Below are 26,097 nucleotides of genomic sequence, written 5' to 3'. Positions count from 1 at the left end.
ATGAAACAAATGCCCGTGTTATTTTTGAGTGTCAGATGGATGCAGAGGCTGTTCAGTAGCTATTTCGTTGTTTAGCTCGCTTGTTTTCTTCATTCCCCAAACTCCTCTCTTCCCCGAATTTACTGTCTGGTCCTTCCTTACTGCTGCATTATTGTCTGGAACACTTCCTATTGATTTTCTGTGTTGGCGATGATTTCCTTTTCTGAACACAGTTGTGAAGAATTGAAAGTAATTTGGTCAGAGAAGGTTTTGTGCTTCCTAAGATATAGAGGACCATTTAAAATCTTTTCTGTAACCTGATTTTAAGAGGTTTGATATTCTTGTTTGTTGAGTTGTCAATTTATTAAGGTCACTTTGTGCATTCCTGTCTCTTTGGTAGGCTTTGTTTTCAGCACAGCATGGAAAGCTGGTTTGTTTTTTGTTTAGAAAAAAAAAATCTTATGAATTAAATTTAATATTCCATTTTGGGGTTCTTCTACAAACCACTTACTGAAAGCAGAACAGCAAAAGATTCAATTTAGTCATTGTCTGATCAGTAAAACCTTCTTGTGCAGACTTTAAGGAAAAAGGAGCATTTTGAGGTGGAGAGAGATTTATTTGCGAATATTGACCTGCAAGTTCTGAGTTACAGAGATAAGTGATTAATCCATGTGCCATAATCTATCAGAATTTGAATGGGTTCTTGTTAAATGTTTCATTCCTGGGACAGAACTAATAGTTTAGAAATTATCTGTTATTATCTGGTGTTTAGAGTGATAGAGCAGCCGTTGGGAACAGGCTTCAAGGATGCTGCTGGATTTTTTGCGCGTCTGAGATTTGCATGTACGGGGATATCGGTGTTGGCAGCGAGGTCTTGATCTACAATGTGTTGAGTACTTTGGCCCTAATCCAGAAAAGCAATTAGATGCATGGCGTGATTGGGACCGTTCACATGTTTTAAGTTGCGTGTGTGCTTAAGTGCTTTGCTGGCTTACGGCCAGACTGCCCAGCACCTCGCAGGATGGAGACGATAGTTTTGTAATAAGCTAAGGTAGAACCTTTTTCAGAAGGTGACTGAAGCTGATTTCCATATCTTTACTGGGAAACAGCCCAGCCTGACTCTCCGAGGTTCGGAGTAGCTCAAGGGAGTTTTTGGGTGTTTATTAAATATCTCCGTCACTTCTGGACGATGAGGATAATGAATAAAGTTGTCATTTATATTCTACTGTTTGTCAACTTGCAAATGGGGTGATCTGCGGATAACAGTTCATTATCTGTTTAACAAAATCTGTCATGTTGGGGATTAAAAACGTCATTCCTCAAAAAGTGTGGGGTTGGGTAGACTAATAGAGCCAGGCACCTGTGTCAGTGCTGTATTGTTTCCATATGTGAACGGATAGCAACATTTTCTCCGATGCTTTCAGCCCTACCTATATTAGTATGCAGTGAAAATGGGAAATTGATTTTTAAGACATGGGCATCTCATTGCTCCAAGAATTTGAGCGTTCTGTGTTCCTGCGTTATCCTCATCCAAAGCTCTGCTGTCTGCACAGACGCGTTGGGAAGCGCCTGCTGGAATCGAGTTCCCGTTCTACTGAACAGCTTCCCAAGAAATCGCAGTCCTACCTGAAACCTAAATAGACAAGAGGAAGAATCGGAAGAGAAGCTCCCAAGTTGACGTACAAGTAGGCAAATTAAATGGAAGACTGTTGTGGAAAAAGTAGAAAAGTTTGGGGGTTTTGTTGTGTTGTGTTTTGCTTTGTTTTTTTCTTAAATACAGTCTGATTCTCCAAACTAGTGGGCACTCCCCCCAAAAAGGGAAGACTTTTTGAACCCAGAGGTTATTCAGCTTCTGCGACACTCATACTTAAGGCACTTCAGAAGTACTCAGCTTAGAAAGCTCTTTTGGAGCATGGTATGGGTTGAGACAATTGGATTGAAACGGAACGTTTTGCAGAAAACTTGCTACAGAATGGAAGTAGCAATTAAAGAAGGCATGAGATACCGTCTTTCTAATAAAATCTAAGACAAGACTGCTCAGTGACCTAACAGATTAAGGGCACGGAGTTAAGGGTATTTTTTGCTTATTGTTTTTTAGAGAGAGCAAGTGGATTTTTTTTTTTTATTTTTTTTTTTTTAAAGAGGAAAAAGTGAATAGTGGGCCCTTTCAGCAAGTCTAACTTAAATACGGGATCTTAAAGATAGGGCAGTGACAAGGAAAACAGTGAATTTTCACACTTTCTTTTATTGTTTTTATACAAATGAAAATGTCTAAAATACACGATGGGTCTTCAATCAGAGGTGGATAAACGGGATATTATGTGCATGCATCTAGTCGTCATGATAATTCAAGAGGAACTATTTTCTTATCCATATGAAAATTGGGTGGTGATAGATGTCAAATATTTGTCTTCAGTAGTAAAGTAAATATTTGCTATCTAACTGTCCCCATCAGTGAACAAATCACCTGCAAACAACAACATATTGCAAGAAGGAGGATGCATGAAATTACATAAAAATTAAAGATGAAGCAACTGAATGAAAAATAGATACCAAATAAAACTAAAAACCAAGTTAAATAAAAATTAGGTGGTTGGATTCCCTTGTGATCGAGAAAACCAAATTATAGAGCGCGTTATGCAAAGGTGGTGAAATGACAAATGTCAGTGGAAATCTGTAAAGCTGTTTGCAGACTGTGCATGGAAGACAGACTTTTTGTAGGAGGTGGAGGAACATGCCTTTATTTAAAGAATTCCTCTGTCTAGTGAGATAAAAATTCAGAGTAGGGAGGACCACATACAGGGACAAAAATACTATGCTGTAAAAATTGAAGCGTATTAGCAGGTTTTATTAGCCTGTGGATTGGGGAGTGGAAATGGAGTATAATATTTTTTTTTTTATTTTTATTTAAAAAGATCAGAGACCAACACTTGTTAACAAGTGGTGGCTGCCATCCTCCGTTCCTGATGTTTAAGTTGGGTAAGTGGAAGAGTTGGAACCTGTTGATGAAGACCTTGTCTTTGACCGGTTCTTGTAATGGCTGGTTCAAGAGCCCACAGGAGGAGGGAAGTGTTTTTTAGGTTAAATCTTGGATTGCCGTCTGACATAAAGTACTGTGGCTGGTTCAAAACGAGTAATTTGAGCTGCCTAGTAGCAATTTCTAGAGTGTAATTATGTTAAGCATCCGGAGGAGCAGGTTGACTATCAAGTAATAAAATGGACAGAAAAGGAGGTAAAGTAAAAGGCTAAATTGCAAAGTCCTAAAACAGGAGAAGGAAGCAAACCTCTTTGTTGGCTGCTGATTTTCAGTTGTCCAGTCTTGGAATTATGTTCCTTTGAATGGAGAGCAAAACAGAAAATAGATAACCAGTACGGCTGCCAAGGTTGGAGGTGTGTTTATTTGGCACAAATAACTTAAAATTTAGAAATGAAGCCCTAGGAAAGGTAATAAGCTGAAATGTTTTTTTTAGAGTAGGCAGTAGGAGGGAAGCGAAGATGACTGTTGTGGGTTTTAGGAATCAAATGTATTTGACGTATCTTTAGGCCGTTAAAAGCAAGGCGCCTGCAGAAGACATCGTGGGTTTGTTGAATTGTACAAGATTATGTGTTTAAAAAAAGAAAACATTACGGGAAAGCTAAATGTTTTCTCTGAAACCAGTCTTTAGTTTTGAGAGTGTAGACAAGGAAGCTACCCAGAAACTCTTCTCTTGTGATGGTAAAGACATACAGCCAGAGCTAGAGGCTTTAGAAGGAACTTTGAAATAAATTTAAGTTCAAAGGCAGTATGTCAGAAGACATTTTTAGGAAGAAGTATGTAGTCACTGAGATGCCAAGGATGATAAGCAACCTCTCCTTAAAGCCTCCAGCTGAGGATTGGAGGATAGGCAGAAAGGTCTTATTTACATGTACGAAAGTCTCTACAAATTATTTCTGTAGGGGAAAAATTAGCTCTTATGAGTGTTTGGTTTTGTTGTTGGATTGTGTTGTTTTTGTTTTGATTTTAATAGCTCGCTCAGTGCACTTGCAAGGGATAAAGAACTTTCCAACAAATCAAATTAGGCAGCGGATGAAATGCATTTTGAAATGAATTTTGGCTGTTTCTTTAAATTGATTAAAAAACCTAACCAGGAGACGTAAACTAACAATTAGTGAAAAATTATCATAATGGAAAAAAGGAAAGTTAACTCTGATTTTCTGATGATCCTCATGGTGGCTATCAGGCTTATTAGAGGTCTTCAAAAAGGTCTGTGGAGGAAGACAGCAAATTTTGACACCTGCCACAAAATCTTTGGAGTTATTTGGGACACGAAGGGGCTGATGAATCTGAGAGGTGTTTAAATAAGTTAGAAAGTACGTATCGAGGGGGAAAAGAAAATCATTTGTTGAGCTTCCTTGGTTCTAAATTAGCCAAAGACAGGAAAGTGGGTGTCATTTTTAGAAAGCTCAGTGGCTGCCTACTCTTAATGTGCAAACTGTGGTCCAAACTAGGAAGATGCTAGGGTGCGTAAAGGATGAATATCAAATTAAATTTTATATTGCTTTTATAGAAATGAATGCTGCAAGCTTCAATCTGTCGGTGTCTGCCCTGAATCGTCTGGGCTCATCTTGAAGGATGTTGCAGAAGGAGACGGGATGAGGAGAGGTGCAGGGGGGATCATAGCACACTTACAAACTGCCATCTGAAGAGAGGGAGAAAAAATTGGGCTTGCTGCCCTTTGGAAGAGAATAAAAAAGGAGGAACATGATAAAATAATGGGTGGGATTGGGGAAGGGTAGGTGGCAGTTCCTGTTTCTTCCTGCTCCAAGAACATGAAGGAAGGGTCTTCAGTGCAGCTAAGAGGGTTTGATGATTAGGGGACTGGAACATCTTTCTTATGAAAGACATGAGCCAGCAATGTGCGATCGCAGCCCAGAAGGCCAACCGTATCCTGGGCTGCATCAGAAGAAGTGTGGCCAGCAGGTCAAGGAGGTGATTCTGCCCCTCTACTCCACTCTCCTGAGACCCCACCTGGAGCACTGCATCCAGCTCTGGAGCCTGCAATATAGGAAACACATGGACCTGTTGGAGTGGGTCCAGAGGAGGGGCACAAAGGTGATCCAAGAGCTGGAGCACCTCGCCTATGAGGAGAGGCTGAAAGAGTTGGGGCTGTTCAGCCTGGAGAAGGGAAGGCTCCGGGGAGACCTTATTGTGGCCTTCCAGTGCCTAAAGGGGCCTACAGGAGAGCTGGGGAAGGACTTTTTACTCGAGCGTGTAGTGATAGGGCAAGGGGGAATAGCTTTAAACTGGAAGAGGGCAGGTTCAGATTGAACATTAGGAAGAAATTTTTCACTTTGAGGGTGGTGAGGCACTGAAACAGATTGCCTGGAGAAGCCGTGAATGACCCTTCCCTGGAGGTGTTCAAGGCCAGGCTGGACGTGGCCTTGGGCAACCTGGTCTGGAGGGAGGTGTCCCTACCCATGGCAGGGGGGTTGGAACTGGGTGATCTTCAAGGTCCCTTCTAACCTAAACGGGCTTTTTCCAGTGGTGCCCAGTGACAGGACAAGAGGGAAGAGGGAACAGGCACAAACGTGACCATGGGAAGTTTCGTCTCAACCTGAGGAGGGACTTCTCTCCTGTGTGGGCAGCAGAGCACTGGCACAGCTGCCCAGAGAGGGGGGGGAGTCTCCCCCTCTGGAGCCATTCCAAACCCGCCTGGACGTGTCCTGTGCCACTGCTGGAGGTGCCCCTGCTCTGGCGGGGGGTGGGACTGGGGGAGCTCCAGAGGGCCCTTCCAACCCTGACCATGCTGTGATTCTGTAAGAGGCAGGTTATGGGTAAAAAGTGGTAGGTTTTTTGTCTGACTACAGTTGAACGGAGGAACTGCAGTTTGAATCAAAACTCGCTCTGCCAAGGTCCGTGATCTTCAGAATTTATTCTTTCTTTATGGGTTTAAAAGTTACAGCTAGAAACGGACCGCAGAAGGCAGGCACTTGGGTAGATCTTTGGCCATAAAATGTGTTGCAACACTCCGTGTTTCCCACAAGCTTGTTATGGGCAGACTTACACGTGAAGGAAACGAGTGAAACTCCTTTTCTGCTCTACCTGACAAACGTCAAATTTAAATAGAGAAACCAAATCCATGTGGTTTAGATGCTTCTCTGTGGGTTCCGTTTTCTGCTCGCAGAGAATTTTGGCCGAGTCTGTACTAGCTGTCGTCCCACTATCCCTCTTTCTGCAATACCATAAAGGAGTTCAAGTCTGAGCAAATCAATAATTTACTGAAAAGTTGGTCAAATCTGAAGAAAATACTGTGAAACCCGGTGGTGCAAGACCATGTAACTTCATGACAAAACATTTTTAATGTTTGATTTGTATACACCTTCTTTAATGCCGCTTGACAGGCCCAAAGTGAGTAAAGATAGGTGGTTTGTGGGGAGGATGTTGTCCTCTTTTATAGTCTTCATTCTGGAGGTTAATACTGAATTAATTGGTAGTGAAGTGGCCAGCGTAAATCTGGACCATCCAGAGAAAATAAAGACCAAATATAAAAGGAAAAATAAAGAAAAATCCTGAAGGCAGGAAACGCATTGAGAGTAGGAAAAGAAGTGGTTTAGACTTGATGTCATTTTTAGCCCATGTGAGAGCTTTGCTTTTGTGTTGTCTGAGTTTCGTTCTCAAAAACCTTGATAATTCACATTTGACTGGCAGATTAAAATTTAGCTTTTGGCGTTCCTACAGGTTTGGTGTAGATACGTGACCGGGTTAGTGCCGCTTCTGAGCGAGAAAGGCTGTAGGATAATAAATGTATAGAAACCTACAGCGGAGAGTGGTAGTGTGAGTGACCTCACCACGGGAGACGCTTCAGCCAGAGCTTATGTTTTGCGATATATATGAGATGAATCAACTGTGCGAACCAATGCCACAGAAAACCAGGCTTCTCGCGCGCCATCTGCTAAGCGGCTGCAAAAGAAACGAATTGTGTATTGTCAGAGAAGTGTAAGAATACGTCGTGCTGTTAACGAACGACAATGCGAGGAGCCTCAGATACAAATCCCAGGCAAAACGTGTAGCAATTATGGGATAACTTTTTTCTGCAATTCGGTAGTTTAAAGGCGGATTATGTTTTACGACATGAAAAGATACAGTGCTTCCAAAAGTCACTGCTTTTTTTTTTTTTCTTCCAATATGTGCATGTATTTCTTTTCTTTCCCCCCTTTCTTTGTTCCATACTGACTACAGACTCCCGATTCTACAAGGTCTAACCAAGGACTGAGTTGCAGGAAGACGTTACTGGGCTTTCTCACTGGGTCTTGCCCAGTCTCCCCTTCCCTTTAAGAACCCTGCCAGATTTAAATGAGGGGGTATAGGACTTGAGGTATTTTATTTTATTTTAACCTCTGTCTTCTTTTCTTTTTCCCCCCTTACCTGCCCTTGGTCATCATCATTATTCTCCCTTCTGCTCTGTGACAATCATAGCGTAAGCTTCATCCAAGGAGAATACCGTTTTTCAAAAACCTTGGGAGATTCTGGAAAACCATAAAAAGGAAAATCTAGACACAACCTTTTAAAAAAGGAGTCGGGGAAGCAGGGGGAGAACCCAGGGACTTCTAAAGTTTTAACTCTAACGTCTCAAAAGAAAGATAGAAACTCGTAAAATGTCTAAGTAATATATAAAATCAGAGGAAGAATTACTGTTGCTGTATGTCAAGCATAAGCTGTTAACTGATTTAATTTCCTTTGGAGAGCTGGTGGCAGGGATCGTGGAGGAGGCAGGAGCAGTGGGTGGCCTCTGTCCTGGCAACAGTGAGCCTTCTACTTGTGTTTCACGTGCTTTTTCTCATGACGGACATGGGGAACTATGGTATAGATAAAACTGTAATGAGGTAAGGTAAACAACTGGCTGGGAAAGGGGAAGTTATGAAGGGTTTGCTATTAAGGGATTTATCTAATGGCTCTTCTGAGTGCTATGTCTGGGGCATGGTGCTATTCAATATTTTTGTTCATGTGTTGAATAATGCAGCAGAGAATCGTAAAATGCGCACACGCCATGCGGGAAGGCAGGGCTTGGAAGCACGTTGGAGAATACAGTTAGAATTTGGAAGATCTTAATAAGCTAAATGTAAAAGGAGAGGTATGCATTTGGCAATTTCCGTGTATGGATGTGAAGAGTTGGGTATGTCTCATCTTTGGCCCAGGAGTTGGGTGGTACGCAGGATTAGAAATGAGATGTCAATCAGTATGTCACCAAAAAAAAAAGTCAAATATTGCTCTGTTGAGTACCAGAGGAGCACGGCCTGCAGGGTGCCCAGAAATAATCCCCTTTGGTCATTGCTGAAAAGATTTCATGTGTGATCCTATGTCCTCTTTGACTATGGTCTCAAAGAAGAAGCCAAAGAATAGAGGGAGAATTCAAAGGAGATCAACCAGCGTGATCAGAGATTTAGGGAAAAAAAATGACTTGAGTTAAAAAGGAACAATCCATTTACTTACAGATCAGAAGACTGAGGGGTGGAGGGACGCCTTCGCTTTCATGTGTATCAAGAGAGTTGAAAAGAGGAGGGACATCACGCGTTTTCCAGGATATTATCGGAGAGGAAGTACGGAGCTTAAAGACTGGCAAGGGAGACTCGAACATTTCTTGTCTTTATGTCTAACTTAATAGCTGGTGTATGGAAGCAGTGAATGATTTAGGGATGTTATTTAGTTGTTGTGTGGCATCCTTAAAACTTCTAAGCATCTGTCAGGCATGACAACATAACTGGTTCTTTGGGGTGTGGGGATGGATGAGGTGATCTCTTGAGGTCTCTTCCAATTTTCTGCGATTCCAGGAAAATCACTGGGATTATAGTCCTGCCATCCGCAATGACGGATGAAACGCTAGAGAGCCAATCCACCAGCTCGCCCGTTATCAACGCTTTGAAACTTTGCCTGTTTGATTTAGTTCTAAATACTGCCTTGCAAGTTGGGATTTGGAAGAACAAGACATTGCAATTAAATGTAGAATTAACGAAAGGGGGAGGGTACGCGTTGCATTTAACTTCACACTTCTGATTTAAGTGCCAGAATTAACATCATCAGCTCCCTGTGTGGTCTCCTTATTTGTAAGAATTCAAGTGACATTAAAATTGGATTAGTAATGAGCTTTTGGTTGAAGGACCAATATTAAAATCAAGGGAATCTGAAGGAGGAGGGAGGGGGAGTGATGGTTTCCTTGCGAAGTCTTCGTTGGCAGTGGCGAACTGCCCGTGTGTTTACATGGATGTGCGCGCGTCTTCCTCCTCTTAAAAGCTTTTTCCTCGTTTCAGCCATGTACCAGCATCTTACTTGCCTTGATTTATAAATTATTTACACTTGGACTGTGATGCATTTGAACTTTTTGAAAATAAAGGTATATATTAGTCCTCCATTTATGACTGATAGGATCAGGGGGAAAAGCAGCAGACTAATGGAAGGGAATAAGGAAGCACTTGGGAGCTGTTGGCTCGTACTTGACAGTGATTTGTATGTCTGTAGATTTTAAAGTGCACGGCGTATTTTAAAATGTGCCCGTTGCATTTTCTTTGTTTGTCTGTGACCTACTCTCACCTACCGCCTTACCTTGGGAGGGATTGCATTTGTAGGGGTCCTGGAATTTTTTTGCCCATCCTCGGAGCCAAGTTACAGGTGCGGCTATTCCCAGTGCCGTTTTTATTTGCATGCCGGTAATGTTAAGAGACTCCAGCAAAGATCAGACCCCTAGTATACTTGATACTGGGCAAATATTCAGCAAAAATGCGCTGTTAAATGTTGCTGGAGACAAAGAATGTGACTTCAGAAAGAGAAGAAATGTGCTGCTAACTGACATGAACTGACAATACGCTCTGGATTTCTCCAATTCCAGGCCCAGGAGCTTTGTTCCATCCCGTGTGGTCTCTCCTAAGCCTCCCTGTTTTATCAGTTGTAAATAAAAGTGACAAAATCTCCCTGCTATGTTATCCCACTGAGTAACATGTCGTCTTCTGTCCTTCTCCTCTCTTTTCTATTAACTTCTGTGGACTTCTCTGTTTTTTGTTTTAACTTTTCTTTTGCTTTTTTTATTTAATTTGAAAAAATTCTGTTCACTGGAAGCTGTGCGGGGGGGGGGGGGGGAGAACTCTTTAACTAACAGGTTTTTGTATCCGTTGAAGATAGAATGGTGTCACACATCAATAAATAGGTAACTCTCATCACCGCCGACGTTATTAGATTGCAGAAGACAGTAAATTTACAGACTCCCTTGTGAGTCACAAACGTCTTAAAAAAAAAAAAACCCTCACAAGTAATTATCTGCAATGGAGACAAGTTAATGCAGGTTTTGTCTGTTCCTTTCTTCTAACTCTTGTTCATGGTTGGAAACCTTGCAACACTTTATTTTTTTTAAAGCTCTGTGTGTATATGTTGGACATTCCATGGCATCACTGGACACGTAGACTTACCTGTGATGGCATTACCGTGCCAGGTTTGCGTGTCCGACTGCCGTCGTGTGCCACGAAGGATGGGCTTTGGAGTTGACGACATCAGAGATTTTAAAAAGGGTGCCCAGAAGCTTGACATGGTAGGTAGTCCCTTCATCAGCTGAGTTGAATTTGACAGTCCTCTGGTTTGGTTTTGGTGGGTTTTTTTTGTGGCGTTACAGGGGATGTGAGAAGGTTGTTTCAATTATTACAGTCACATGAAGTGATGGTCGGTGTCTGTGCTGTATTCTAAGCAAATAAATTGACTTTTAATTTCTGAAATTTAGGAGCAGGAGGAAATTGGTGCAGGGGAGCTGGTTGAAATCTCAAAGGACAGAATTTGCCATGGGAGCGGCAGCTTTTCTTTTGAGAAAGCCGGCGCTTAAACCCTAGCAGAATTGGCAGAGCGCTGAAATTTATGTCGCAGCCATCTGCTTTATCCTGGCTCCACCCAGTGGCGTTACCCTGCCAGTTGCGCACACCCTGCAAGGACTTCTGCGTGAACCTAGGATTTAATGTCGGTATGGGGTTGAATTTTGGCTTTTTTAAGGGTTAAGGGGTTGTACTAACTACTCTGCCTTCTTGCTCCTGTCCCAGGCAGTGTAGCTTTTGTTCGGACTTATCTCTCCCCATGCCTATCTTTGATGCTGTTCAATCCCGTCCACTGGGAAAATCAATATTCCAAGAGATTGGAGCCAGAGCTGGAACCTGAACTCAAAAGATCCGGCCCTCTGGACCAGACTGCTCGCTGACCTGATAGATTGCTCTGGCTTTCTTTCGTTTTTCAAAACAAGTCCCCACCTCTATTGTGCAATTGCAGCGCAACCGAAGAATTTTTATCATGAAAAATTCACTATATGGCAGTAGCCTCAGGATGTTCATGTGAGCTGGAATTGCAGTAGAAAAGACCAGGCTTTGGGGTCCCTGCTGGGGAAAATATGGATGAATTTGCATCCTGCATCTCCAACAATGAAGGAGAGGCGTTCTGCAGTACGGTAGCAGAAGGCTGGATGGAGATGTCAGGGTGCTGTTCAGGAGGGGCTCCTTTCTGAGCAACAGTACCACTATAGTGTTTGCTTTAGATCCTATAAAAATACAAAGAGTGTGGGTTTTTTTTTTTTTTTTTCTTTTCTGTCAGGCTCTTAGCTTTAAAATGGATTCCTGTTGCTATTGCATTTACACTTCCTTTTGGCAATCTAAAGAAATGTTTTTACTGAAGGAAACAATGACATGCTTGATTGGTTTGGATATTGGAAGCCACATAGTGATTCCAGAAGCACTTACGCTTTTCTGAGTAAACAAAAGCAATGCTCGCAGGTCGTGCTGGAGAAATTTTATTTAAAATAATTTGAACGCTTGCCAAACCGAATGCGTTTCGACAGGGAGCAGCGTCCTCCCGGTGCTGAGAGGTACTTTGGAAATGAAGCTGGGAGGTTCGGCGCTTTCCAGCCGGAGGCCTCGGGTGGGATTGCAGACACGTCGTCCTGATGTCGCAGAGTCCTTAGGAGAGTCGGACGACGCTTATCTGTCAGGATTGTGGGAAAAACAGAGCTCAACCGGCAGTGCTGTTTCCGTGTGCCGTGTCCCAGCAAGGATCTCTGGCGCTTCGTGCGGTGCCACTCACTGGTCTAACTGGGGGTCACGCACGTGGGTGCTGGGGAAGAAACCGTAGTGTCATAATGGCCATTGCACCTACTGGTTTGAAGTTTGATGCTTTTTTAAAAGGTGCTTTTGTTGAGCCAAGAGCCTTTCGGACTGGCTATAGGAAGGGTCTGTCTTTTCTTTTTCTGTTCCAGGTTTCATTCTGGTAATCAATTTGCTTTTTTACCTGTCGTTAATATGGGAGGAAAGACAGTCTCTACCTGGGAATTGAAAGCCCTTTGCTTCTCCCTGCCCATTCCTCATCCCTATGTAGGAATTAATTTCATTGTTCCTACTGTATCCCATTAAAGCGCGGAGTAAGAAATGTCTTCAAGGTCACATTCCCCCTTGAAGCTAATGATGGTGTTTTTCCTAATCCCATTACGAGGTCCCTGGTATCATTAGATGCAAGCGTTACTGTTTAGCTTCATTTGATAAGCTGATGAAAGGGGGAGGAAAAGGCTCCCTGATGCAGAAAGGCATTCAAGTATCTACTGTAAATGAAACATGTTCAGAAACGTTATAATCTGCTTAACGTTGGCATTTTGGTGGCCCGGTGCTGTACCTTTTGTAGAGCAGCATAAAAGGCAGAAGGGATAGCGATCCTGACGGGTGCTTTAAAAGGCTGGAATGGCTCACGCACAAGAGCTTCGAACAATTGGAAATTTTGATTGTTTTTCCCCCAAGCCTGAAAATGGGAAGCTTGTCTATGCTGTGAGCTCCCCCCTCTGGCATCAGGATATTTGTAATAGCGTCGAAGACCCTGAAGCGTTACAGAAATACGTATTTCTGGAACGAGGTCAGGGAAAGTGTGATATTAAGCCTCCAAAACCCGACTGCTGCCAGCACTGAACTGCTACGCACTTCCATCCATTTGGGAATGGGAGGAATATAAAACCGGACTTATTGTAAGTTTGACAAAGAGGGTCTCCAGTTCTCATGTCGTTTCAAAGATGTCGGTGGCCTTGTAAGCCGGGCTTGAAGTGATGGCTGCTGGGTTGATGTCAAAGGGGAACGTGCCCTTTTATCAACGTCTTGGAGTCGCTTGGGCTTGTTCGTACAGACGCCGACGTTTGCTGCCCTAGTATTTAGCGATTCTTTTGTATATACCCTTCACGCAACTAATTTTATGGGCTGTTTCCCTCCGTTAGGTGCTTCGCCTCTGGGGCCGCAGTTGTAGATTCAGTTGTGGTTGGACCTTCAAAGATTCGCTCAATTAGAAAGTGCCAACGTGTGCTTAAAGTCGGGGGAACACTTTTTGTGCACACGGCGGTTGGTAAACAGGGCTGTTTGCTGCTATCTTCTTGTTAAGACAGTCCGAAAGGCGCGAGAGCTAAAAAGTCTTCAAGTCAATTTTGACAAATGCAAGAGACGAATTAAGAATTTACTAAATGTGGGCTTTTTTAAATGCGACGTCATAGCCGTTCCTGCGAGATCTGTTTAAAAGCCTTTTATATATAATGAAGCAGCAGTGCTGGGTTTAACGATAGCAGACTTTTTTTTCTTTTTAATCCACTCTTCTCCTTTGCATACCTGACACTAGTTGGTAAATCGCTTTTGCAGGTAACGCCTCTTATTACAGCGGCGTATTACAAAGAGGTAGGTGGAAGTTTCCTTGCTCGTCCTTTTTTTTTTTTCAAGTCACTGTGATGAAGTTTTTAATTGAACTGAAAGAAGATGGAGCAACTGGTGGCTATACAGTTCTGTTACTCACTTTAATTATCTTCCATTGTTCCTTGCGCCATTTCTTTCCCACTATTTGATATGGCTTAGAAGCAGAGCCTGTCTTCTGCACCTTCCACTGCTAAATTTCATTCATACTTTCAGTTGTAAGTGTAATAGCCACCTCCACTGTACACGTTTTTGGTTTTGTTTTTTTTTTTTTTTTTTTTTTTTCTTGGCTGGTTTTTCTCTCCCATGCAGCGCTGCTGCGGCGGGCTGGCAGTTGCTATATAGCATACTGCAGAAATATATTCTCCTAGGATTGTAGTTTGTCATTAAAAAATGATTCAGACTTAAAACCCAGTTTAAAATATTAATTCCGCAGATTTCTGTCTAGTTATACAAATATTCACATCCTTCCCGTTTTTACGAATTAACATGCGTGACAGTATATGAAGTTGTATGTTAATTTGTTTGCTATGTAGTCAAATTATCATGTATGTGAAATAGAATCTTAGAATCATAGAATGGTTTGGGTTGGAAGGGACCTTTAAAGGCCGTCTAGTCCAACCCCCTGCCATGAGCAGGGACGTCTTCCACTAGATCAGGTTGCTCAGAGCCCCGTCCGGTCTGACCTGGAATGTATCCAGGGATGGGGCATCCACCACTGGCAACCTGGGCCAGTGCCTTCACCACCCTCATAATTAAAAAATGTATTCCTTGTATCTGGTCTAACTCTGCCCTCTTTTAGTTTAAAGCCATTACCCCCTGTCCTATTGCTCCCCTCCCTGATCCAGAGTCCCCCCCCAGCTCTCCTGGAGCCCCTTTAGGCACTGGAAGGGGCTCTAAGGTCTCCGTGGAGCCTTCTCTTCTCCAGGCTGAACCCCCTCACCTCTCCCAGCCTGTCCTCCCAGCAGAGGGGCTCCAGCCCTCCCAGCATCTCTGGGGCCTCCTCTGGCCCCGCTCCAGCAGGTCCATGTCTCTCCTGTGCTGAGCCCCCCGAGCTGGAGGCAGCACTGCGGGGGGGTCTCCCCAGAGCAGAGCGCAGCAGAGGGGCACAATCCCCCCCTGGCCCTGCTGGGGATGCAGCCCGGGATGCTGGGGCCTTCTGGGCTGCCAGCGCACGTTGCTGGCTCATGTTGAGCTTTTCACCCCCCAGCTTCCCCAGGTCCTTCTTGGCAGGGCTGATCTCCGTCCCTCCATCCCTCCATCCCCAGCCTGTATGGATACCACGGGTTTCCCTGACCCACGTGCAGGACCCTGTACTTGGTCTTGTTGAAGCTCACGACGTTCACACGGACCCACTTCTCCAGCCTGTCCGGGTCCCTCTGGATGGCATCCCGTCCCTCAGGCACGTCATCCGCACCACTGAGCTTGGTGTTGTGAGACAGATGGGGTCAGTCTCTCCGGCAGCCGATCCCAGTGTCTGTATCACCCCAGGTGAAGGTCTCTGGTCCTGGAGTCCCTTATTCAATGGACTTTAAGGCCAGGTTGGACGGGGCTTGGAGCAACCTGGTCTGGTGGGAGGTGTCCCTGCCCAGGGCAGGGGGGTTGGAACTAGATGATCTTCAAGGTCAAACCATTCTGTGATTCAGCCTCTGAGATAATCCCTGGGCAGTTGCTGTTCACTCACGTTAGGATTTGAACCCCGGGTTGCAGGAAATACTTCTTATTTTGTAATGTTTTGACATCAAGTAGCCTATCATGGATCCCACTGGGGTCTCTTTGTGACCGCTACACAGCCCTCTAGGCAAGTGCGACAGAATTCGTGTATCCCTGCAAATGAATTGAGACTGGAATCGGAGGTAATTGGAATAAAGCGCAGGTCAGGTTTCAAATGGGGCTCGGACTTCTGTCTGACGTATTCAGTTTTTTTTTGTTGTAATGAATCCATAGGTTATAAATGTGCGGATTGGATTAATTACCAGCAGCAGCACAAGAGAGGGAGAGCGCGGAGCTGGAGCTGCTCGGTCGATGTGAACGTCCTGGGTAGCTCCGGGTTCAAGTTCGGGAGCAGAGAGCAGCATGCCTGGATGCTCTCAGTAGTATTTGGCCCCAAACCCCGCAGCAACAAACTGCTCAGAGAGCACCGTACAGACGAACTACATTTATTCCAGACAAAGAAGTTTTTATACTTTTGACTGGTGATAACTGATGGGCTGTACCCGCAAGGGAAATAAATCTCCGCAGGTCAGATTTATGAGGACCCTTATGTTTATTTGGCAGCATGACGCTTGTTGCAGGGCTGAACTGAGCGAACAGGAGAAAAGCTGACACGTTGAAAAATGTTGTATCCTATTTCTCAACTGGACTCCTGCAGTGTTAGAGCCATAAACCTTCCCATCTTGGTGGTTTTTGTTGGGGTTTTTTTTTGATTTTTTTTTTTTTTTTTTTTTGGGATGAGCGGCTTGGAGAACTGCAATTTGTTGGGGAGCCGAAGACCGGGATACGTACAGGTGTTTCCTCAGGAAAGAATCCCAAGGCGTTTTTGTTCTTCTGTGCTGTAGGGATATTGCACGTTTTTGTCAAGTGCCTGATTAAGTTTGACATTTGAAAATAGAACTTCACGCAGAAATAAGTACTGTACTTCTGAGTATTTAATTAAGATGTTTAGTTCCTGTCAAGGCTGGTAGTTTCTCTTTCCTGTTAAGGGCGATACGTCTTCGACTGCTGAAATTTCAGAAACCTGTACTTAACCTTTAATCGTCATTCCATTTACATAGAAATCTGATTAACAACTTTTAAAGTTCAGGAGCTGCGAGTAAATGCAATTAAAGCCCTTTTGGAGTCTGTTATTAAGAGCTGGCATTTAATGAAGACTGAGGGCACACTACTGTTACCATCTACACTGTAGCAGGATGTCTTAAGTAATTAGTGGAAGGCATGAAATACATGAAGTGTGCTGTATTATCCGTGAGTTAACATGGTTGGTATTTAAACAGCATGCTGCCTTTTCCTCCCCGCGCTGCTGCTGTATTGTAGGCGCCAGTTTGAGCAGCAGAAGCTCAGATCAGTCGGGTTAAACGCGGCGCTGTTTCTCCTGAGCGTTCGGACCGCGCGTTCCTTCCCTGAGACGGAGGATGCTCTGAAAGGTGGGTGTAGAGCGGACACCAAACGTGAGCGAATATATCCGCTCTCTTTGTGCTTTAAAACTGTTTGGCTTTGTTTCGGTTATAAACATAAGTTTCTAACTGTATCCTCCCCACCTCCCGAATGAAGAGAACCGGTGAAGCTTAGCTAAATCGTAATTGCAGAGCAGAAATCTGCACTCAATTACCTGCTCGACTCTTACACTCCTCCTTGACCTTTTTATACGCGATGCGAACAAAAGAAAAGTCCAGTCAAACTGAAAGATGGTGTGTTTTAATCTTGCAGGAAAATACTTCATTTTGTGCCGTCTACGAAGCAGGTGGTAATTACGCCTTTCTGATGAAGTTCTTTGCTTTTTGGTCCATTTTAGAATACAGTTGGGTGTATATACGTACGGTCCATGCTCTGGACCGTACGTATTTTACAAGTTTTCGTCAATGATATCGGAAGAACCACGTGTTAAAGATACATGTATGCGTGTATGTAGAATCATAGAATGGTTTAGGTTGGAAAGGACCTTGAAGATCATAGAGTTCCAACCTCCCTGCCATAGGCAGGGACACCTCCCACTAGACCAGGTTGCCCAAGACCACGTCCAGCCTGGCCTTGAACACCTCCAGGGATGGGGCCTCAACAGCCTCTCTGGGCAACCTGTGCCAGTGCCTCACCACCCTCACAGTGAAAAACTTCTTCCTGATGTTCAATCTGAACCTGCCCTCTTCCAGTTTGAAGCCATTCCCCCTCGTCCTATCGCTACATGCCCGAGCAAAAAGTCCCTCCCCAGCTCTCCTGTAGGCCCCTTTAGGGACTGGAAGGCCACAATAAGGTCTCCCCGGAGCCTTCTCTTCTCCAGGCTGAACAGCCCCAACTCTCGCAGCCTCTCCTCATAGCAGAGGTGCTCCAGCCCTCGGATCATCCTCGTGGCCCTCCTCTGGCCCTGCTCCAGCAGGTCCATGTCCTTCTTGTGTTGGGGACTCCAGAGCTGGATGCAGTACTGCAGGTGGGGTCTCGCCAGAGTAGAGTAGAGGGGCAGAATCACCTCCTTTGACCTGCTGGCCACAGGTCATATATATGAGTATATATATGTTTAAATATAATGTAAAAATACACACATGTATGTATATGCATATACACACATGTCATCAAACAGTCCTGGCAATTACGAGTTACTGCCCAGAGGCCAATTGGGTTTGCTTGTCAAAAACAGTGAAAGGATTTCTTTTTTCTTCCCCTGAAGCATTGTGCAATGTTCAACCCAAACCCTCCGAGCTGTGTAAATGATCCCACTGTCAATGTCTCCCCGATTCCAGTTGTCGTCACGCCAAGGGAGCGCCTGCTTTACTATGGAAACGCGCATCAGAATGTGGATTTTCTTCGGAGGAAATGAATAATCCCGACTGACTCCCCCATGCCTCCCACCTTCATTCTGGGTGTGGTGTGTTGTTTTGTGTGTGTTTGGTTTTTTTTTTTTTTTTTTTTTTTTTGTGTTTTGTTTTGGTGGTAATGGCCTTATCCTAAAATGAGAAAGTGGCCTTGTTACCCGGAACATTTCCGCTAGCGTAATCTGTGTTTGCAGAGCAGCTGACGTGCCTGGGGAAAATCAAATGCTGTCCATTTGCTTTACGATCCAGGGATTTGAGTTGGCTATTGATAGCTTAAATAAATTTGTCATCGTAATTTGTTCCCCTTTTATTAAATAAATAAATAAAGCGTCAGAACTGCTGGGAAAGCTTGGGGGGGGGTGGGTTGGGGGGGCAGACTGCCCAGCTCCCGTTCTGCTTTACGAAGGCCACATGTCTAAATTTCAGTGAAAACGTCTTAAAACTTTGTGTCGCTAAACTGGAGATGACCTTCATCCCGTACCTTTGTATGCGCTGGTACAGGATTGTTGGTTATATGGATAATAAAGCCAGTAAAGTTAGAAAGTAATTGTAGAGTTCCCCTTGAGGAGTTGAAGAAGAGACAGCCCCTTCTCAGCATCACGGCCCCGCTCGCGTCCTGCAGAAGATACGGTCACGCGCTGCAGTCTCTCAGCAGCTTTCTCCATCAGCTGCTTCTCTTCTGAACCGCGGGTGTAAGTGAAGACGAAACTTCTGATATTGATGCGGCACGAGGGAGTGGGGTAGAGTTAGTAGCGGTAGGAGACCTTTGAGCTCCTGTGTTGGTCAGCGGTAAGACGCCATCTCCCACGCTCTCAGCAGCTGAGAAGGTCCGTGGCTGCAAACCTCAGGATTGCAAACCTTGAGGATGCAAACCTCACCCGGAACAAGTCAGCGATGTTTGTCTCGGCGCTTGTAGCAGGACCGGGGTTTCGCTTCAAATCTGTGCGGTCAGATAACGATATGGCACAGGGGCGTTGGTATATCAGAGGGTTAATTAGCGAACACTTGGAGAAAACACTTAAAATCATGGTGCTGGGTGTTTGTTACCGAACCAGAGCTCCTTTCTTGATAGATATTGTGGCAGCAGGCGGAAAGAGGGGGAAAATGAGATGAGCGTTGACCAGCGCCGGCTCGTTGGAGGAACCTACAGCCTGATGTTGACAGCTGTGACAGCACATCGCGGTTTCTCCTTTTGCTGTGCTAGCAACTGTGAAACCCATTATATTAGTATGTACGTCCCAAGCGACTTCAGCTCCTCCGTACGCAGAGTCAGAGCCTGTGCCGCCGAGGTTATAAAGTCCATGCACGCGTTATCAAAAACTCATGAAATGGGAAGGTTCTGGCTTTAAACCTTCCAAAGCAATTCGAGCAGGTGTACGATTTGTTGCCAATTAAAACAGCTTTTAAGAAGTTGTTTTTTTAAAGTAGGTACGAGGTTTGTTCCCTCCCTCCCTTCCTCCCTGGAGGTAGATGCACGTTCACAGGTCTACAGTAATATTTGTGCTAATTGACAATTAGCATTGATAGTGAATGTAGTAGCACTGGCAGTGATAGTATTATCTAAATAGTTCTGGGGTTATTTTTTGCTTTTTCCCAAAAATGAAAAACAAAAGGAATTCTGGCTTCTCGTACGATAATGGAATTGGGCGATGCCTTGAGAGAATTAATTCTGGAAGAGTTTTTTATTCTTATGTTTCAGTTAAATTAATTTCATGGGCAACAAGAGGATTAGATAAAGCAGGGTGTGCAGCATTAAACAGTATTTGTGGCACCTAAACATTGGTTTTGTTCTTTCAGGCTCACCTTCTTGCGTTGCCCTTTGTCATGTTTGCCATGTGTGTGCTCGGCCCCTGTTCTCGACGAGCCGCAACGTAGGCAGAAAGCTCAGTGCTCTTAGAATTCAATTAACTGCTACTTTTTTTTTTTTGTTGTTAAATTCCACAATTACTGCAGCATTTTAATTATTAAGACTTTTGATACAGCAAATTACTGGGTAATTAGCTATAGACTACTGTCTCGCATAGCGTGCCACTGCTTTTCTTGCCTTCTTCTGGCACTTTGCTGGTGGGTACCTCCTGTCTCCAGAGCTTCAAGAACGACACCTCTTTTCATATGTTTACAAAGAAGGAAGTGCACGTCGCAGTAGTGCATCCTACTCGAAACCCCAGCGTTTTATTCAGGATTCATTTGCAGTTGCTTTCCTTGCCCCTGAAATCATCTATGGCTGGATGTCATCGTCTCTCGGGAACGTTGTGCCTTTCCTCAACGCACGCGCCGTGCTTTGCTGTCACCGGGCATCTCCGTCTGTCCCCGTTGAACCCGGGCACGTAGGATAATTTGAATCTGCTGCTCTGTTTTTAACCGGCGTTCCTCATTGAAAACCCATTAGGAAATCTCTCTTCTGCTTAGTAATCTCAGCTTCTGACTCCTCCTGCTAGGTCTAACTCAAATGTACCTCCGGAGCCTTCTCAGAGGAGACTCGGGAGGAGTCCCCAGTGCGTCAGTACAGCTGAAACGCCAACGTTTCTGCGGCTGCCCAGTGTGTCAGAGCCATAAGCTGAAAATAAATCTTGTTTTCAAGTGCCAGTAATGCGTAGCAAAATACTAGAGACGTTCTCAGAAGCTGAGAGTGTTATTTCTGGGTTGTTTTTTGGGTTTTTTTGGACTCTTACAGTTTCCTGAAGGTACAAGCGAAGTGGCCTTTGTTTGTGCTTTCGTGCCCAGTGGCTGCCAAAGACAGGTCTGGTTGAGAAGGTTCCACAAGCGTAAACCTGTTCACCAGACACAAACGGTACCAATAGCTGTTTTTATTCCTTATATCAAAGCGAAACAGTAAGTACAGGTGCTGCGTAGCGATAGTACTTTGAACACTAATGGTTCCTTCGTGCCAGAGCCTGCGAGCCGGCACGGAATGGTGCGGCAGCTTTGTTAAGGTCCCCAGATTATAAGGAGCTGTTGTGATCTTCTCGTCTGACCCCTGCAGAAAACAAGCCGTGCTATTTTCTTGAATTAGTGCCCGTTTGAAAGAGGGCACGTGCTTTAGAAAGGCATCCAGTCTTGACTGGGGGGAGGGGAATAAATCAGTGACGGACAGTACAGTGTAACCTTTGATGTAAGTGGTTAATTATGCTGTGGAAATGTATGCCTAACCGCTCGTCGAAGCCTGTCCAGCTTCAACTTTCCAACCTTTGGATTTTTTAAAAAAATTCATTAGTGAAGATTTTTTTTTTTTTTTTTTTTCCATCAGTTCTGTGCCCTCTGTTGCTTGCTTGCAGACTGCTCCAGTAACCTCTTCGCCTTCTCTTCGCTAAGCTAACGAGACTGAGCTCACGGCTTCTCGGTGTCTGGCTGTAGCGAATGCCTTCCAGCCTTCTGATAACTTCCAGGCTCCTTTTGTGCACCCTTCCACCCGCTTTTGCCCTGATCTCTCTTTGGTTACGAGGGCCAGGGTTTCATGCGCCATTCCAGATGTGAGACCGATACACAGCGATGCCGTAAACTCTTACTTCTGACAAAGCTCTCGGCTTTCTATAGCCATTGCCAATGAGCTGATTAATACCCGTCATCACAGTGGGACCGTCACTGCTGTTCATTATCTTCACTATTCCCAAATTTGCTAGAGTCACAGCTTTACACAATAATCCTATAGATCATGAGTTTCATATTTTTTTTCCTCTAGACGTAGAGATTTACCTCTACTGACATTGGAATTCTTACAGCAGATTGACTATATTATGGAAAAATTATAGTAATAATAAAAAAGAAATTATATTATTCTGTTAATGCTATGTTCACTGTATTATTTATCATTTTTTCCCCAAAACATAATTTACAAGCCTTCTGTAGTCATTATATCCACAGGAATTTGAGATGGGAAGAGTTCTGGTCTGTTCAGTCCAGCAAGGGGTTGTTGCAGCCACTCTTGTATGTGCTTTTATTGTCTGATTAAGCTCCTGCTAATTACTGTTGCTTTAAAAATGAAGATGGACCAAACTTAGGCTGAAAATTAGAAGATTTCTATCCAACAAAAGAGAAGGCTTTTGGAAGAGTCTTGTATTTCAGTTGGAGTACAGAGGACAACAGGAAAAGAGGAATTTAGATTTCTGGGACCGCGTAAGATCCAATATTGGTCATTTCCTCATTTCTAGTTATGTGTGAAGGATCTTGTCGCGTGCCTGCCCATCTTTCCTTTAGTAGATGCGTTGTTGACTTTTAGTGGTTTTACTTTGTCAGATCCTTGGTGGAAAAATAACTTTATATCTCTCTGTTTATTTAAAGCCAAATTTGTCATCTTCATAAGAATACTGCTTAGCCAAAGTGTGTGGGCTGTAAATCCACGTCGCTGGACATGAATTCTCTTATTCTCCCTTAATTCTTTTTTAATAGAGTCTTCTATCATCTGTTCTGTGATTTTGTCCCTGATCAATATGAGGTGGAGAGGCCAGTAATTACCTGGTCATCCCGTTTACCCTTGCAAAATTCATGGCATGCTGTTAGTTTTCATTTGATTTTTCTGCCCCCCCCAAATATATGAAGGCGTCATGAAAATCAGTGTTGATGGTGTGGGGTTTGAAACTGTCGTGATTTTCAGATGGAGCAAACTGTCCACACTGCAGCATCCGTCTTCATTCAGAATATATGAGGATGTGAAATACCTTTTACAGCTTTTAATTGATGGGATAGAGCTCGCTCGGAGCTCAGGTCTCCTATCTAAAACCTCACAAGAGGTACAAATAACGAAGGAATTTCGCTGTCGCCCCGTGGCCAGGCATGTTTTATTGCTCGTGCTTTGTTCGTAGGTCAATCTGAGCCCGATAAGGCCTAACGACTTACACAACTTCACGTGGGGTTCAGCCAAAGAAAGAAAACGCGGATCTGGAGCGTCACGGCAAGCGCGAGCAGCAGTCGGACACAGAAGCGAATTTGTTCTTGCCCCGTTGCGGTTCCGAAAAACAGTGCAGTGCACGCTGTCGTCAGATCGGCGTGAGAGACGGGCTGCACGTGCTGATACGGCCTTTTGAAATTTGAGAATTTAATTAAGCCTCCCAAATCCATAAATAGCGCGCTTTTTTAAATAAACCCTTTTATATTAATTTTCATTTCCAAAGAGCAGCTGGGGAAAGAGTACTTTGTTCTCTTGCTTTATGTACGGCTTTATTTGCTCGAGGTGGATGTAAATATTCGACGCGGATGGCAGAATTCAACCACCCACCAGAAAGTCAAAAGTCCTTGTTATAGATGAATGGGATGTTGCAAACTTTACAGTCACTCATAAATCTTGCTGTAGCTCCATGTGATTAATGTCTAACAAGGTTTTTGATTGATGGCTTAGCAAGTACTAATCAGGTGTTATGGGACCAAATCATGAAATCCTTTACTTCGTTGGTCAAGGCGAGCTCCTGTTCGCTTAGATCGGCAGGACAATGTCTGAGGTTTCTTTTAAGTGGAATTTAAAGTTCTAGCTTGCTGTGGCTTTTAATAAGGACACAGTCAGTCCACAACTTTGAAGGTTGAAATATGATACTGATTAAAATCCTCTACCAGGATTATGGGAGGCGATTCTGCCCCTCTACTCTACTCTGGCGAGACCCCACCTGCAGTACTGCGTCCAGCTCTGGAGCCCCCAACACAAGAAGGACATGGACCTGCTGGAGCAGGGCCAGAGGAGGGCCACGAGGATGATCCGAGGGCTGGAGCACCTCTGCTATGAGGAGAGGCTGAGAGAGTTGGGGCTGTTCAGCCTGGAGAAGAGAAGGCTCCGGGGAGACCTTATTGTGGCCTTCCAGTCCCTAAAGGGGCTCCAGGAGAGCTGGGGAGGGACTTTTTACTGGGGCATGTAGTGATAGGACGAGGGGGAATGGCTTAAAACTGGAAGAGGGGAGATTTAGATTAGATATTAGGATGAAATTTTTCACTGTGAGGGTGGTGAGCCCCTGGCCCAGGTTGCCCAGAGAAGCTGTGGCTGTCCCATCCCTGGAGGTGTTCAAGGCCAGGTTGGATGGGGCTTGGGCAACCTGGTCTGGTGGGAGGTGTCCCTGTCTATGGCAGGGGGGTGGAACTCGATGATCTTCGAGGTCCCTTCCAACCCAAACCATTCCATGATTATGAGAGCAGAACACCCGGGTAAGTTGAACTGTCTCGACATAGGGAATAAATTGAGGCCAACAGCATTGGGTGAAGGCCATGCAGTGCACAACCCAACGAGAAACGAAAACTTCAGGCTATTTTTTGAGGCATGTAGCTGGCAAAATTGTGAGACTGGCCCCCATGTTAATCGTATTGCTTAAAAATTGTAAGAGTTGTAATCTCCATGCTGCGGTTCGAAGCCAAATGTACTGTGCGACGAAGATCTCTCCTGTCTCGACTTCTCTCCCGCTTGGCGTATTGTAACTGCTCGGCCGTGCTTACGCTTAATTACTCGCTTCGGAAGAATTTGTGTGACTGTTGAATGCAGGGCACTGGAGCAGAAAGAGCTTTGATCTGCCTCGCACCCTTTCTGCTGGGCCTGAATTTTATAACTTAAAGATGAACTTTGAGAATAGTTATCAAAACCAGTTATTTTCACTTCTTTTACAGCTTTTTACTTTTTCAGAGCCTTGCGCCTAACCGTCCTGCCCTGCCTATCTAGTAATACCATAAATTAACAATTTTCTCCTTTTTTTTTTTTTCCCCCTAATCTGTGCCGTTTTCAGAACCATTCGGAATATCTAACCACAAACTCATCTTTTATTTCTCTAATTCACTTTTTGAACCAACAGGGATCACTCATTACGTTCCTACCCCAAACCTCTGTTGGCTTATTGTAATCCCGGAGCCAAGTACTGTATTACACGCTTTACATTTCCTACTCCTGGATATCAAGTGACACCAGAGTCGTGGAATCCATTACAAATAGGTTTTCTCCATAATGGGAGAACAAATTGCTAAGTGTTTTTCTTTTTCTTTTCTTTTTTTTTTTTTTTTAAAAAAAAACTTGATTAAGTTTGAGGGTTTAATTACATTTTTGTGGTGATTTTTAGGGTTGTTAAGTAGAGAAGATGAAATGCAAATAAGCGAATACAAACGGATTTGGGAAATTACTGTTAAAAATTAGCGCAGAGATTATTTTTACCCTTAACAATAAGCGTGCATTTTAAAAGCTTGTGCTCAGGTAAAGTTTTAATTGAGATGTTTTAGGAGTTGAAGTTTCTTTGTGTTTGTATTATTTTATTTTTTTTTTTCCTAAGCTATCCTGAATTGTGTCTAATTAGGGGCATGATACCATTTGCCTAGATATTTATTCTTATGTAATTTGTTTAAACTTAGACAGCACAGTACTGATGTGTTCCTTTCATTACAGACAACTCTTTGATGGGCTTTGACTGGCTAATTATTAAAATGGAACACATTACTAATAGCCTCCGAGTAGATAGAGTTTTCTGAAAAGCAATAGACTTTCTGAATGCAGTGACAAAAGTTAATTTTGAAGGGATTTCTTTCCATCTTCGCCCACAAGGAAATTAAAAGTGAATGATTTGGAATCTGCTGCTGCAACGCGGAGGTGCTTAAACGGCATCAAATATGGGGCCACCGCTCGGGGCTGTGTGGGTTTCACAAACCCTTGGTCTGAAAAAGGGACCCCCCCCTCCCCCTCCCCGAGTGTGCGGGGCTCGGGGAAAATCAATCCTCAACTACGTGGGCAGAACTGACGGCTGTGGGAATTCATATTTTCAATGGTAAACCAAACATGTTTGGTTCGGGAGCTATTCAAGGGCAATTTTTGCAGCGTTCCCAGGATTTTTTTTTTTTTTTTCCAGCAGCATATGTGACCTGCAGCACACGCACCCGAACACATGCGTGAATGTTTTATATCTCTACATATAAATATATGGAAAATATATAGGCATGCCTA

At 44.0% G+C, this 26,097-nt stretch overlaps 1 protein-coding gene across 1 annotated transcript in view; it reads left to right on the top strand.

Annotated features, from left to right (window-relative positions):
- EXOC4 (exocyst complex component 4) overlaps nucleotides 1-26,097 on the top strand; it is a gene marked incomplete at its 5' end in the record, with an annotated part of 449,694 nt that overhangs the window by 94,476 nt on the left and 329,121 nt on the right. The gene's annotated exons all lie outside the window — the stretch shown is intronic.

This window comes from Vanellus vanellus, assembly GCF_965231255.1.
Source record: "Vanellus vanellus genome assembly, chromosome: 1".
Taxonomy (NCBI): domain Eukaryota; kingdom Metazoa; phylum Chordata; class Aves; order Charadriiformes; family Charadriidae; genus Vanellus; species Vanellus vanellus.
This window is presented reverse-complemented; position numbering and strand designations above follow the sequence as displayed.